Source organism: Equus przewalskii, chromosome 32, assembly GCF_037783145.1.
Source record: "Equus przewalskii isolate Varuska chromosome 32, EquPr2, whole genome shotgun sequence".
Taxonomy (NCBI): Eukaryota; Metazoa; Chordata; class Mammalia; order Perissodactyla; family Equidae; genus Equus; species Equus przewalskii.
The window spans coordinates 23,220,768-23,233,149 of NC_091862.1; the positions used below are offsets into that span (position 1 = coordinate 23,220,768).

Sequence of the window (12,382 nt, forward strand, 5' to 3'; positions counted from 1 at the left end):
TGTTAGCTGTAAGTTTGTGGTAGATGCCCTTAATGAGGTTGAGGAAGATCTCTTTCCTCTTCATTCAGTGTTTGTGTCATGAATGAGCATTCAATTTTGTCAAATACTTTTTTCATATCTGTTGAGAAGATCTATATATTTTTCTTTTATCAGTTTGCTAATAAGATGAAATGCATTGATTGATTTCCTAATGCTAATCCAAACTTGAATTCCTGGGATAAATATCACTTGCCATAATATTATCCTTTTTCTAAATTGCTTGATTCGATTTGCTGAAATTTTGTTAAGATTTTTGTTTCTTGTTCATGAGGGTTATTAATTTTAGTATTCTGTTCTTGTAATGTCTTTGTCTGGTTTTCTTATTAGTGTAATACTGGCTCCATAAAATGTGCTGGGAAGTATTTTCTCCTCTTCAGTTTCCTAGCATAATTTTTGTAGAATTGATATTATTTCTTTTTAAAATGTTTGGAGGGATTCAGTGAAACCATCTGGGTCTGTAAATTTTTTTGTTGGAAAATTTTAACTACAAATTCAACTGCCTCTAAGCAATAAGCTGGGACAATCATAGAGCTTACCTCGTTTGTTTCTCTTCTCTTAGGAATTGTGGTCCCGTACTTGCTATTGTCCCACGACTGAAAATCATTGCTGCATATAATTTTCTTTAACGTTCTAGTTGTTTAGGGTGGGGTGGTAAATACTGTCTCTGTTACTATATCATTGTTAGAAGATTTTGGCTCATTTTGATGTGCTTATTCAGAAAAATATTTTATTAAGAAAAGAGTAAAGTTTCACTTTTTTTCAGTCTTAAAACAACAAATTAGTCAGCTCTTAAGAAGAATTAATCAAAAGATATTCTGTACTCATTAGGTAATCTTACCAGATAGCAGGATTTTGTATGTCAGCAAAATAATTTTCTTTGCTTCGTAATGACTTTGCTATATCTTTAATTTGTTTTAAAAAACAAATAACAAAACGTTCTCATTTCTGAGCTGTTATGGTTTCTTCCAATTGTATTTTCTCACCTCATGTTTATTTTAAAATACTATAGTATTATTTCGATTTATGTGTAGTTAATCTCAATCAGTATTAGCCCAACCATCCATTGTTCTGACGTACCTGTGCTCCAATCTTAACCAAATGATGATTCCTCTCTTAACAGCACGTTTCATTTTCTGTTCATGAGAGTAAATCTTAAATTAAAACAATATATAGATAAAGATGTCTTTTACACCTAAAACTGTCTGTGATATTTTCCAGGTGGATATTAGAAAATGATAAAGATATTATCTTTCACCTTATGAAAATAGAGAGATGATAAAAATAATCAGGCTTTTTGGTATGTTCTATTTTTATCAATTAGCTCAACATCGTTATATGAGTTTCATGAGAAACGTTTTTAAATAAACGAAGCAGCTCAGTTTTCTCTAGGTTAATTTTTTACAGGAAAGAAGTTATTAATATAAATGTATTTTATTGGTTGTACACTTTATAAGATGAATTGGAAGGCCCTGGAAATGTGTAAGTCTGTAACATGCTCTTACCTTCACGGAAACATTAATCTAATCCTTTAAAAAGAATTATATATCTTATTTACTTCAATAGAGAACTTTACTTTTCTCCTTTATGATATTCTTCATTACCATGATGAATTAACAGCCATTCAGTCTTAACATCAGCAAGTTGTTTCTACTTTCCTCTCATGCTTGCCTGAAGTCAAGAATTTTGTTGTCACAAAGGACAACCTGAGACTTTCCTGGAAAAGCCTAAACCAGATGGGGGCTGGTCTAGTGGTGTAGTGGTTAAGTTTTGGTGCTCCGCTTCAGTGGCCTAGGGTTTGTAGGTTCAGATCCCGGGCGTGGACCAAGCACTGCTCATCAAGCCATGCTGTGGCAGCATCCCACATAAAATAGCGGAAGATTTGGCATAGATGTTAGCTCAGCAACAATCTTCCACAAGTGAAAAAAAAAGAAAAGAGGAAGATTGGCAACAGATGTTAGCTCAGGGCCAATCTTCCTCACACATACACAAAAAAAGACTAAACCAGATGTACGCAATGTTATGGACTGAATTGTATTCCCCAAAATTCATATGTTGAAATCCTAACCTCCAGTACCTCAAAATGTAGCAGTATTTGGAGACAGGGTCTTTAAAGGGGTTCGTTGTTAGTGTGGTAGAGTTGATTCCAGCCCCTAGCGCCCCTGTGGACAGCAGAGCAGAACCCTCTCCAGTCTTTTTGCTCTATCCTCTCCCCTTCTGGCGCTGCATCAGACAATGCTGCACTGCTATTCATAGCATTTTCATGGCCAGTTTTTTCAGAAGTGGGCGGCCAAGTCCTTCTTTCTAGTCTGTCTTAGTCTAGAAGCTCCACTGAAACCTGTCCACCATGGGTGATCCTGCCGGTGTTTGAAATCCTGGTGGCATAGCTTTCAGCATCAAAGCAACATGCAGCGGCCACAGTGTGACATCCGACAGACAGGTGGTGTGGTTCCCTGACTGAGAAATGAAACCCAGGTGAGAGTGCCAAATCTTAACCACTAGACCACCAGGCCGGCTTCCACCCACCCACTGCCCATAGATTTTACCTCTGGGTTGTTTCCTCATTCTGATAATGCATCTTCACTGGTTTCCCCAGGCATGCCTCACACAGACTTTTGTCTGAGGGCACTGTCTGCGAGATTGTTGGCTCATGGTTTCATTGCTCTTCACGTATCCTGTGCAGCACACTAAACCCCAGTGTAGTCTGGAGCTGTGGGGCAGGTAAATTGATCTCCCTGGAAAATGAGCCCGTCAGCTAGTTCTCTCAGGAATTAGGTAAATTAATCTTTGACATATGTTCACTCTATATCAATATCAAGTTTTTGACGCTGAAAGTTATACTTTACGTGGCCAAAACATTGATGCCATACTATTCTTTCTATAAAATCATTAAATATTCATCCTGGTTACAGTAACTTATGTGTCATGGGTTGAATGGTGTCCCCTCAAAATTCGTATATTGAAGTCCTAATCCCCAGTTCCTCCGAATGTGAATGTATTTAGAGATAGTGCCATTGCACATGTCATTAGTTAAGACGAGGTCATTAGGGTGAGCCCTAATCCAATATGACTAGTGTCCTTATAAAAGGGGAAAAGGGAGATGCTTCTGTAAGCCTAGGAATGTGAAGGTTGCCAGCAAACCACCAGAAGCTAGAAGAGAGGCCCGGAAGAGATTCTCTCTCACAGCTCTCAGAAGGAAGCACCCCTGCTGACACCTTCATCGTGGACTTCCAGCTTGCAGAACTGTGAGGCAATACGTTTCATTTGTTTCAGCTCAGTGGTACGTTGTTCAGGCAGCCCTAGAAAGCTAATACACCGTGGATGTCACCAATGAACATCTTTACAGCTGATACTGTGTGGGTAGCAGAAAGTAAAATGCTTGATTCTGTGAGTGACATAGAGGTTGAAAATGTGGTTCTTAACCTCCCCGCAAAACTTATGATCTATACGATGAATTATAACATGATCTTGAAAAATTAACAGAATTCAAGTGAGGATGGGGTAAGGAGTGATTTGCAAATTATTGAAAGGGATTGATCTAACAGCTGGATCAGATCAAGAGGAGAAAATCACCTGACACAACACAGCCCTGGACGTGATAAGCATGGTGGGGGTCTTGATGAAAGCTTGGCATTGTTGTAGCGGTGACGTGAGCATGCTCATCTACAGGTGAGGGAAGTGGGAGTGAGTCTTTCAAACCCAGAGCAAGAACAAATCCACAGCCATACAGGAAGTCAAGAAGGACAAAAAAGAAGGCGAACAAAGAATTAATAAAGAGGGAGAAAGAAAAGGAAACAAAGACATATTGAGTACCTATTCTTCGTTAAAAGTTGTTCTAGATTTTTAAAAAGCATTCCATCTCATTGAATCCTCACAGTAGCCTTGTTAAATATTCATTTAGAAGTAAATAAAATTGAGGTTCAGAAAGGTCAAGTATGTTGCCCCAGGCCACACAGGCTCAGCTAACAAGTGGCAGAATAGAGTTTTGAACCTAGGCTCTTCTGGCTCCAAAATGCATATTCATTTTACTGCTCTCCAACTACTCTCATCATGTTACAATAATATGGCATAAAAACAGCACAAGTGATTTAACATTAGCTATAGTTATGGTATTATTAGTGCCGCTCATCAATTTCAGCACTTCCTAGCACACAGAAGACTGAACATTCTGGCCCTTCTAGTCGGGTAGGTTATGGATTAGTTCTGGCCAACGGTTTTGGCTTCTGCAGGGGAAGCAACAGCTATCATTTCTGGCCAGAACTTCAAGTCACTAGGGAAAGACTCTCTGGAGCTCTGATTTCTCTGCCCTGGCTGGAGTGGGAATGTGCATTGAGATATGGACTTGATCATCCTGCGTTTCCGAGAGACTACGATGAGCAGAACTCTTCCACCCACACAGTGGATGCACAATGTGAGTGAAAAACAAACTTCTGCTGCTTTAAACTTATACTGGCTGATAAAATAACATGCATTAAATTTTTTTGTGTAAAATGAGAGATGTAAGAAGTGAAAGTCCTTCATCTCTAAAATTTTATGATTCTAGGCAGGTTTTGTCACTGTAAGTGCATTTAAAAACACTAATTAGCGGCCTATTTTGCAATTATGAAAAAAAATGGCAAGTGTGCAAATGAAGTGATTAAATTCCTATCTGGAATGAGTTCTGATGTTAGCTTTTTGTTTCTAATCATCAGATGTGTGATGGTGATTATAAACGTGTGCTTTGGGCCCAAGGTGTTTGCCTGCCCCTGGCCAGGTTCACCCTTGTACCTCATAGTGGCAGTGAGGAGGGTGGATCAGCACACTGAGGGCCTCTGGAGTGGCACAAACAGCAACAGCAGGATATTCGAAAGGGCAGGGGATTCAGCAGAAAGTTTCACGGAATCAGAAGGTGTCAACAGCTATTACATGTTTTATTTTTGATCACTTGGCAGAAATATAAATGCTATGAATATGCAGGATGAGAAATCACTTCGGGTTGGTGTGCCTGAAGATATTTCATGACAAAGATAGGACTTGAACAGAGACTTAATGAGTTGGAAAGAAATAGATTAGATGGCTCAAAAGAAGGAGGGTTTTGGGCAAAGTGAGAGGTGAACACAGAGAGATGGCAAAAGCAAGGAGTAGGGTGTGTGTGGAGGTATGAAAGACTCGTGGCTGTAGATAAGGGTTTAAGAATTTTGTCTCTAAACAAAAGATAGGATCCCAAATCTATGCAACATTCAGCGTATTCACAATGAGATAACACAGACAACAGTAGTCCCAGCAGGCGCTGATCATAAAGTGGAGGGGTGTTCAGGGCTGTAGGAACACTTGCTGTGAGTTCCAAATGAACAGGGCGCTTTGTGTGAGGGAAGAGAAGTGCCAATCTGAGGAAGCAGTGGGAACGAGGAGCGTGCCGAGCCAACCTCCCAATGATGTGGTGCAGGGGATGCAAGACTGTGAAAGCTCTCCCTTGGAGAAGCTTTCTAGGGGTGAGAAATCCTCAGGGAAGTGCCGGTTTTCAGTGAAGGCTAGGAGATGAAAGGAACAATCGCAGAATTAAGAGACTTTGCCTACCACAGATAGGGAGTTCCAGGGCACTGAATAAACGTTAGGAAGAGAAGAAAACTGCAGAAGTCTGGGTAAGAGAAAAGGCAGCTCAGAGCAATATGAAGATAAAATGTGGAAAGAGGAGAGACAACCAGAAGTAAGGGGCCAGGGAGGTGAGCGCGGTGGGTTTAGCTGGCCCAAGCAGCCAAGGTTAGACCGGGGAGTTCCCTTGTGGATTCACAGGGCATGGCTGTCAGGTCCATCAAGCGTCAGCTGTGCCTGGGGATGCTGCCCTTCCTAGACAGAGAGAATCTCGGGGGGGTGATCGCCATCCCACCTTTTTGGAAAGAGTCAGCTGAGGCTGGGGTAGACTGTATCTTCCAAGGACAGGCTAGCTCTCCTAGAGATTTTTCCCATTATCCAGTACTGGACTAAGAATCTTCCCTCTGCCCCGAACAGGACTTATGATCCAGCACCTGCTGCTCACAGCCATGGCCAAGACCAAACGTGAAGCAAGGAAGGAATGAAAATCTTGGCTTGGAACTCTGCAAAAAACCCCTCTGAGACCTTCCTGGGAATCTAGAAGGCTCCATCCTCAAGTACCATTTTCTGGAGAAATAATTGTAGTTCTCGGAAATATCAAATCAGTAACTACTTGGTACAACAGAAATAAGTTAGGATTAAAAGCGATCTTTGTGGCTAAATTTGTTTCCTTTTCTGTCCTGGGGAATGGCTGCACTCTCAAAATTTTTAAATTGTAGCAAAAGGGCAAATACTCATTAGAGCTGTTTCTTCCATGCTCCATCTTGTAACGATCCCTGTAGAAGACAAATCCTGCTCAGTGCTGCCCTGCTTTCCCTTGGGTCCGAGGCTGAGTGGAGCAGAGGTGGCCCTTGCATCAGGACCTGGCTGCAGGATACGTGTTTCTTCTTTCTTCTGCCACCAACACAACACCAGGGCGTCGCTGAAATGCTGTTCGGCATGTAGAACCAAGCCTGAATTTAACCCAGAGAATGCATTGTGAGAGGCTGCCATTCTAGTCTGCCTCTGAGCTCTGAAGCAGAGACGATCACCCAGGTGCCATATAAGGCTCACAGAGTCCGCAATCAGAGAGGCTTACCGCCAGAGATGGCTTTGAGCTCCCTCCTAAACGTATTTAAAATCCTTCTCCGCTCTCTTTCATATGGCCCAGGATTAAATTATTCAAGTTAAGCAGCCAAAAGCAATAAAAAATGATGGAAATAAAGACAAGAAATGGTTTTATTTACAATGCAAATGATCTGGTTCACTCTCAAATAAGAGAACAAATCAAATTAGCTGCTCTTCAAATTGAGAGGAAGGCACTGTGCATACCCACTGGCAGTTATCAGAGCAGAGTTCTCCAGTGGAGCTGGGCCCTGGGGAGGGCTTCAGTCAAATCTCACTATAGCAAGGGTTTGATTCACTGCATGTAATTGGAGTGAAAAAATATTGAATGCAATGGAAATGTACTCCATTACAACATGACAAAACACAAGTGCCAAGTGGCTGTCAGAATGTCTCAGTGTACAAATGACAAACACCCTGAGGAAATGATTCAAAGTAACAAGGACAGCATTTATTAGCACTTCTTCAACCTTGGCTGCTCCAAGAATGGCTGTTTTACCTAATTCAATGTTTTCTCCTCCAGTGGGAAGATGGGCACAGCGAGAACCGCCCTTAGGAAGAGGGCTGGGGTGAGAGATTAGCTGAGGGATGGGAACACTCTCCACCACTGGGTTATTTTTCCACCTCACTGCCAAATGTTTTTCTCCCTAGAATTTCTCAGAAATGCTAACCATCACTCAATGCTTCATCTTGCTTATAATAAGCTCTCTGTGTGTTCTTTCAAGTCTCTCTTATAGCTTAACAACCTGTCTTGCTAGTTGTATAGGCTGTCTTGACGCAAGAATGTAAATATACAGTGCTCTGATAGCTGGAATATCACCCCCAAAAGGAGCTTATAAATTCATTGAAGAATACGGAGAAGTGAGGTTGATTGAGAGAAGACGGAGATGCAGTTTTCTAAAGAAAAACACTTCAAAATAAAAATAGAAAAAAAAAAGAAGTCTTCTTTTGCAATCTAGGGGTGTTCTTTAGTTGAGTGAAATCTCTTTCTTTCTCTCCTAGCAAAGCAGCAGGCAGGTCAGACAGACAGTTAAGTTGCTGTGGTTTTCTGTGTAGCAGTAGGGTTCCTGCCACGGCTCACAGGGTAGGAGTCACTTTCCAGAAGGTGGTGAGCATCTGCCTTCTGCTGCAACTGAGCCCCTTCAGCAGCTTGGATGTGGGGGACCTGAATGGAGCCCAGCCTTTGGGAATTATGGCCAAGTGATAACTCCCAGCAATGACTTTTCCTGGATATTTCCCCATCTTTCTAGTGCTGAGCCCAGGGCCAGGCATATAGCAGGTGTCAGTAGGGTCTTTAAGGAAAAGGAGAGGTAGCTAGGATCCTAAAACCCCCGAATCCTCCACCATCTGCCTACTATCTTTACAGGTCCTCAGGGAAGCCAGCAGATGCGCCCCTCCAGGAAAATGAACATTCTATTACTAGAAGAGGTTTTGGCCCTAAGCTTTTATGTAGCCTCGTATTGAGAAAATGATTTGCACTGTGCATCATCTAGGAGGAATCTGTTATTTCACCTAGACTAGAAGTTGGAGAGGGGGATCCTTGACACTCTCCTCACCCTCAGCCTCATCTTGAAGCTTCATTCACAAGTTCTCACACTCAGCAGCTGAGAGGGTCCTTTCTCCCAAGCAGGTGACACCACCATTTTCCTATTACAAAGAAAGGAGACAATCCAAAGGAGAATTCCCCAAAGTGGGATTCCACTGAAGCAAAACGTCTTTAGTAACTTCTTTGTTCCTTTCTGCGAATGCTCCAATCTCTAGTAACTTGGCTTAATTTTTTAATCTTTGACCTTTGTCCAAATTTTTGTCAATGTGAAGTAAGTAGTTGGACAAAGGGTTTGAGTACCTCAAATTCTTTGGTTGTGGAGGTTGGATTATGCATCTCACACATGATCTGCATGAGTTGATGAAGAAAAGCAGAAACCCTGTCTCTGCACATCTGTCTCCAGATCTCAAGTTCGCATTGGTGCCAGTAGAGCATATCCAAGCTACTGTTAATACAACATCCAAGGTAGCTAGCCAAGCGGGTGTCATCCTCCCAATAATTACACTAAGTGCTGGTAATTCATGAAATGATTCGCATCATTCAAACTGCCCATGAGTGACAAATTCACTTCAATCCAGGTTGTATTTGAGGATCTTAAATAAGAATTACTTTTTATAAACTCTTACATTAATACTATTTTTAATGATCAAGCAGCTTACAGTACACCTAAATTATCTTATCGTTACAGAATGGGAGTTCTCTTGGTGCTGTAAAATATGTTTGTCCTAAGATTCAGTCACCCCGGCTTTGCATAAGAGCATTGGAGGAGGTGTAGTTCATTTTAAAGATGATGAAATGTGGTTCATTCAAAAGATGAGGAAGTCAAGGCAAAAAATCCTGTTCCAAAAACAGTGAGGACCAAACAGCACAGGTAGCTTTACGCGGAGTAGGAGCAACTGAAGACATGGCTGGGATAAAGAAAAACAGTGATGGAATCCTTAAGGAGGAGAAAGAAATGTATTTATGAGTACACATGAGAAACCATACGGGAACTCTCAGGAGTAGCTGGGAAGTTTTTGAATAGTGGGTGCAGTGCCTGAGAAGTTAATTTTGGTTTTTCTTATTGGGACCCTTGTAGTCTAGGAAAGAGAAGGCAACACAGAATCACACCATGGAGAGGAGACCTCAGGGCCACCAGGCTCAATGCTCTCACTTTAAAAACTAGGAAATTTTAGAGGAGAAAGTCTCTTAAATGATTACCTGATCATATCCTCCCACCCATTTCACAGGTGAGAAAACTGGAGCAGAGAAAGGTGAAGTGGCTTGCTGGAAGTTCCATGGCTGTGTTGCCCGTAATTTTGGAAGCATCACCACCCAGCTCTGGAAGGAATTATGTCTGCTTACAGGGACTCAAAGATTGAGAGTGGCAGTGCCCTGCCAATAAGACTTTTCAGCAATATATTGTTTCACTCTGACTTCAACTATTATGTTGTAACTTCAGGACAAAAAACTATTTACTAAATTGAGGTATCTAAATGTTAAAATTGAAGAACATACAAAAATAAAAGATTATCTCTGCTTGGAGTCAATAAATTAATCTGGAAACCAAATGGCACTATTCTAGAGTGTGTGCATATTCATTCAACACGATTCAAGAAGTATTTACTTATTTATTTATCTTTATTTATTTTGAAGATTTTATTTTTTCTTCTTCTTTCCAAAGCCTCCCTGGGTACACAGTTGCATATTTTTTTAGTTGTAGGTCCTTCTAGTTGTGGCATGTGGGGTGCCACCACAGTGTGGCTTGATGAACAGTGCCATGTCCACGCCCTGGATCCGAACCTGCGAAACCCTGGTCCACAGAAGCGGAGTGTGCGAACTTAACCACTCGGCCGTGGGGCCGGCCCCTCAAGAAGTATTTAAAGAGAGAAACATTTTGCTTCCTGCCCTCTGGAGGCTATCATTCTAATTAGGATGATCGGATTGGGGCAAAAACCCCACCAAAGGTCAAGGCAGTAAGTGACAAGTGCCACATGAGGTACAAAAGAAGAGGCACAGGTGGGAGACGATGGGGAATTCACTTCTAGCTGTGGGGGCTGGAGAAGGCACCGCAAAGAAAACACGCTTGAGAAAGGACATTAACTAACAGGTGGATTTCAGTGGATAAAAATATAAGAAGTAGAAGAGAGGGCAAAACCACAAGTTCTGGCAGAAGAAATTAATTAAAAGAGGGAAAGAAGAATAACAGCAACAAAAATAAGTTGCCATTTATTGAACACCCACCAGTTTGTGTATATTAGTCAATAAATTCCTGTGACAGTCCTAGGAAGTATTTATTACTATTGTCCCTGTGTGACAGAAGGGAAAGCTGAAGCTCAGGGAGGTGAAAGTCCTTGCTCAAGTACGTACAGTTAGTAAGCTGTTTGACTTTCCCTCTGTTTGATTCCAAACCCTCTGTTGTTATCTCAAAACGTTCCTGAAAAAATAGGGAAAACGCCATTAGTGTTCAAGAGCCCTCAAGGAGTCAGAATGGCTCCAGTTAGGTGTCAGCCTGGTGAGTTGAGAGGAATACAGAGACGAACTGGAGTCAGTGAATTCCAGGGCCGATAGCGACAACCCAGGTCTCCTGACTGTGGGCAAAGGGTCTGTCCATTAAATACTTTCCAGCTATTAAAATTCAAGAAAGTTAGAAAAATGCAAATGGCCAATGCGTAATGCATTTCGTTTAATGATCATGCATTTAGAATCATTAAGTTTAAAAGAAAAGTGCTTTGAATAATAGTATTATGGATTTTAAGCCAATATGGATGTGCGGAAAAGCTTAATACTATTTAAATGGTTTTTTTTAAAAACTGAATATGTGTGAAATCTGGCTTCTGTTTCTCCATGGTCTCCCACAGTATTCGTCCAAAAAATACTGGAAGCAATTTTATTTGCCTCATTCTCGTGTAATGAGATGCATTTGCGATACACGCGCTCAAGGGACCGGGGAGCCCCGCTCCGCATCCTGTAAGTGAAGCTGCAGGCCCCCTTCCGAGAAGAGGCCTTGGTTTTGCCTGAGAGAGTTTCATCTCTAAAGCCATCAAAATGCCGAGCTGAAGCACCCACAGGCCGTCCCTCTTCCATTTTCCGTCTCCTGAATTTTGTCTCTGACATTTCCCCTTAGTTGAGATGAAAGATCAGATTGCCATCTGGAATCCCTATGTTAAGGTTAATAATTATTCTTTCTATTTTTATTGCTGGTGCCATTTGGGGGAAAACTTCCTGATGGACCAGGATAAATGTCCAAGGGAATCAGTGGCGTTTCCTTATCTGAGTGTCAGCAAAAAAGCAGACAACGATCTTTCTGGTTTGGTTAGAGAGCAGCATTTCCCAGAGGCCACAGGTCCCTCCAGCTCATGGTCAAATGACTCCTGTGGGGCCTGTGAACAGAGAAACCAGGAGTCTTGGCTGCAGGCTGCCCTGCCCTTCCTTGCCACGGAAGGTCAGCATTAGCTAAGGGCAGGAAAGCACCGAGAAATCATGTGCACAAATTTCTGGACGGCAGTAAAGCTATCTGTGCAAACAACTGGCTGAAGATGATATTGCCTTTTGGAAGGAATCTGGATTTCCATCTTAAATAAATACTGCTTGAACTCACCCTCCATCGGAATGAACTGTCACTCGTGTTCCGTCAGGGCTGCTTTCAGCAATTGTGGAACGAACGGTGGAGTGAACTCTCCTGAGACAGAGCACCAGGCTGCAAACTCTGGGCCTCCTTTTATGGAACGACCCTGGGAAAGTGCAACCTTGCTGGAACTCCATTTCAAGTGAAAAACTGGCATAAAACACCTAGGCCTTGGGTAACTGGATGGATTAATGTGGCCGTGCTTGTGAACCTTTGGACACGTAGCTGGCATTCTTCAGCCTTCCTTGTTTCAGCGAATATTCCTCCCCCTCTGACCCACTTGTAGAGGACTATGTATAATTCCTTTCGTCTTTTATCCACAAAACAAAATATTTTACCCAAAATGCTCTCTTAACTCTGGGCCGTAGCTCAGTGTTCCCTCATGGCGGGGATGTGGGGGGTGGGGGGGGTGGGGGTGGGATCTTCTCTTTTCTGTCTCCAACTTTGGCTTTTTGACTGTAACCATTGCCATCTCTATCCACATCATTATCAATAAGACATCTACCACAAAACTGGCA

The 12,382-nt window shown here is 42.0% G+C and overlaps 1 long non-coding RNA gene across 2 annotated transcripts; it reads left to right on the forward strand.

The window, feature by feature from the left end:
* Positions 1–4,262: 4,262 nt before the first annotated feature.
* On the forward strand, positions 4,263–9,790 carry LOC139080718 (uncharacterized). Of its 2 annotated transcripts, XR_011535438.1 has the most exons (3): positions 4,272–4,447; positions 6,025–6,642; positions 9,487–9,790. It is a non-coding gene; the product is annotated as an uncharacterized lncRNA (long non-coding RNA). The 2 variants fall into 2 exon arrangements; XR_011535437.1 differs by lacking the exon at positions 9,487–9,790 and having other exon boundaries at positions 4,263–4,447; positions 6,025–6,645.
* Positions 9,791–12,382: the final 2,592 nt, after the last annotated feature.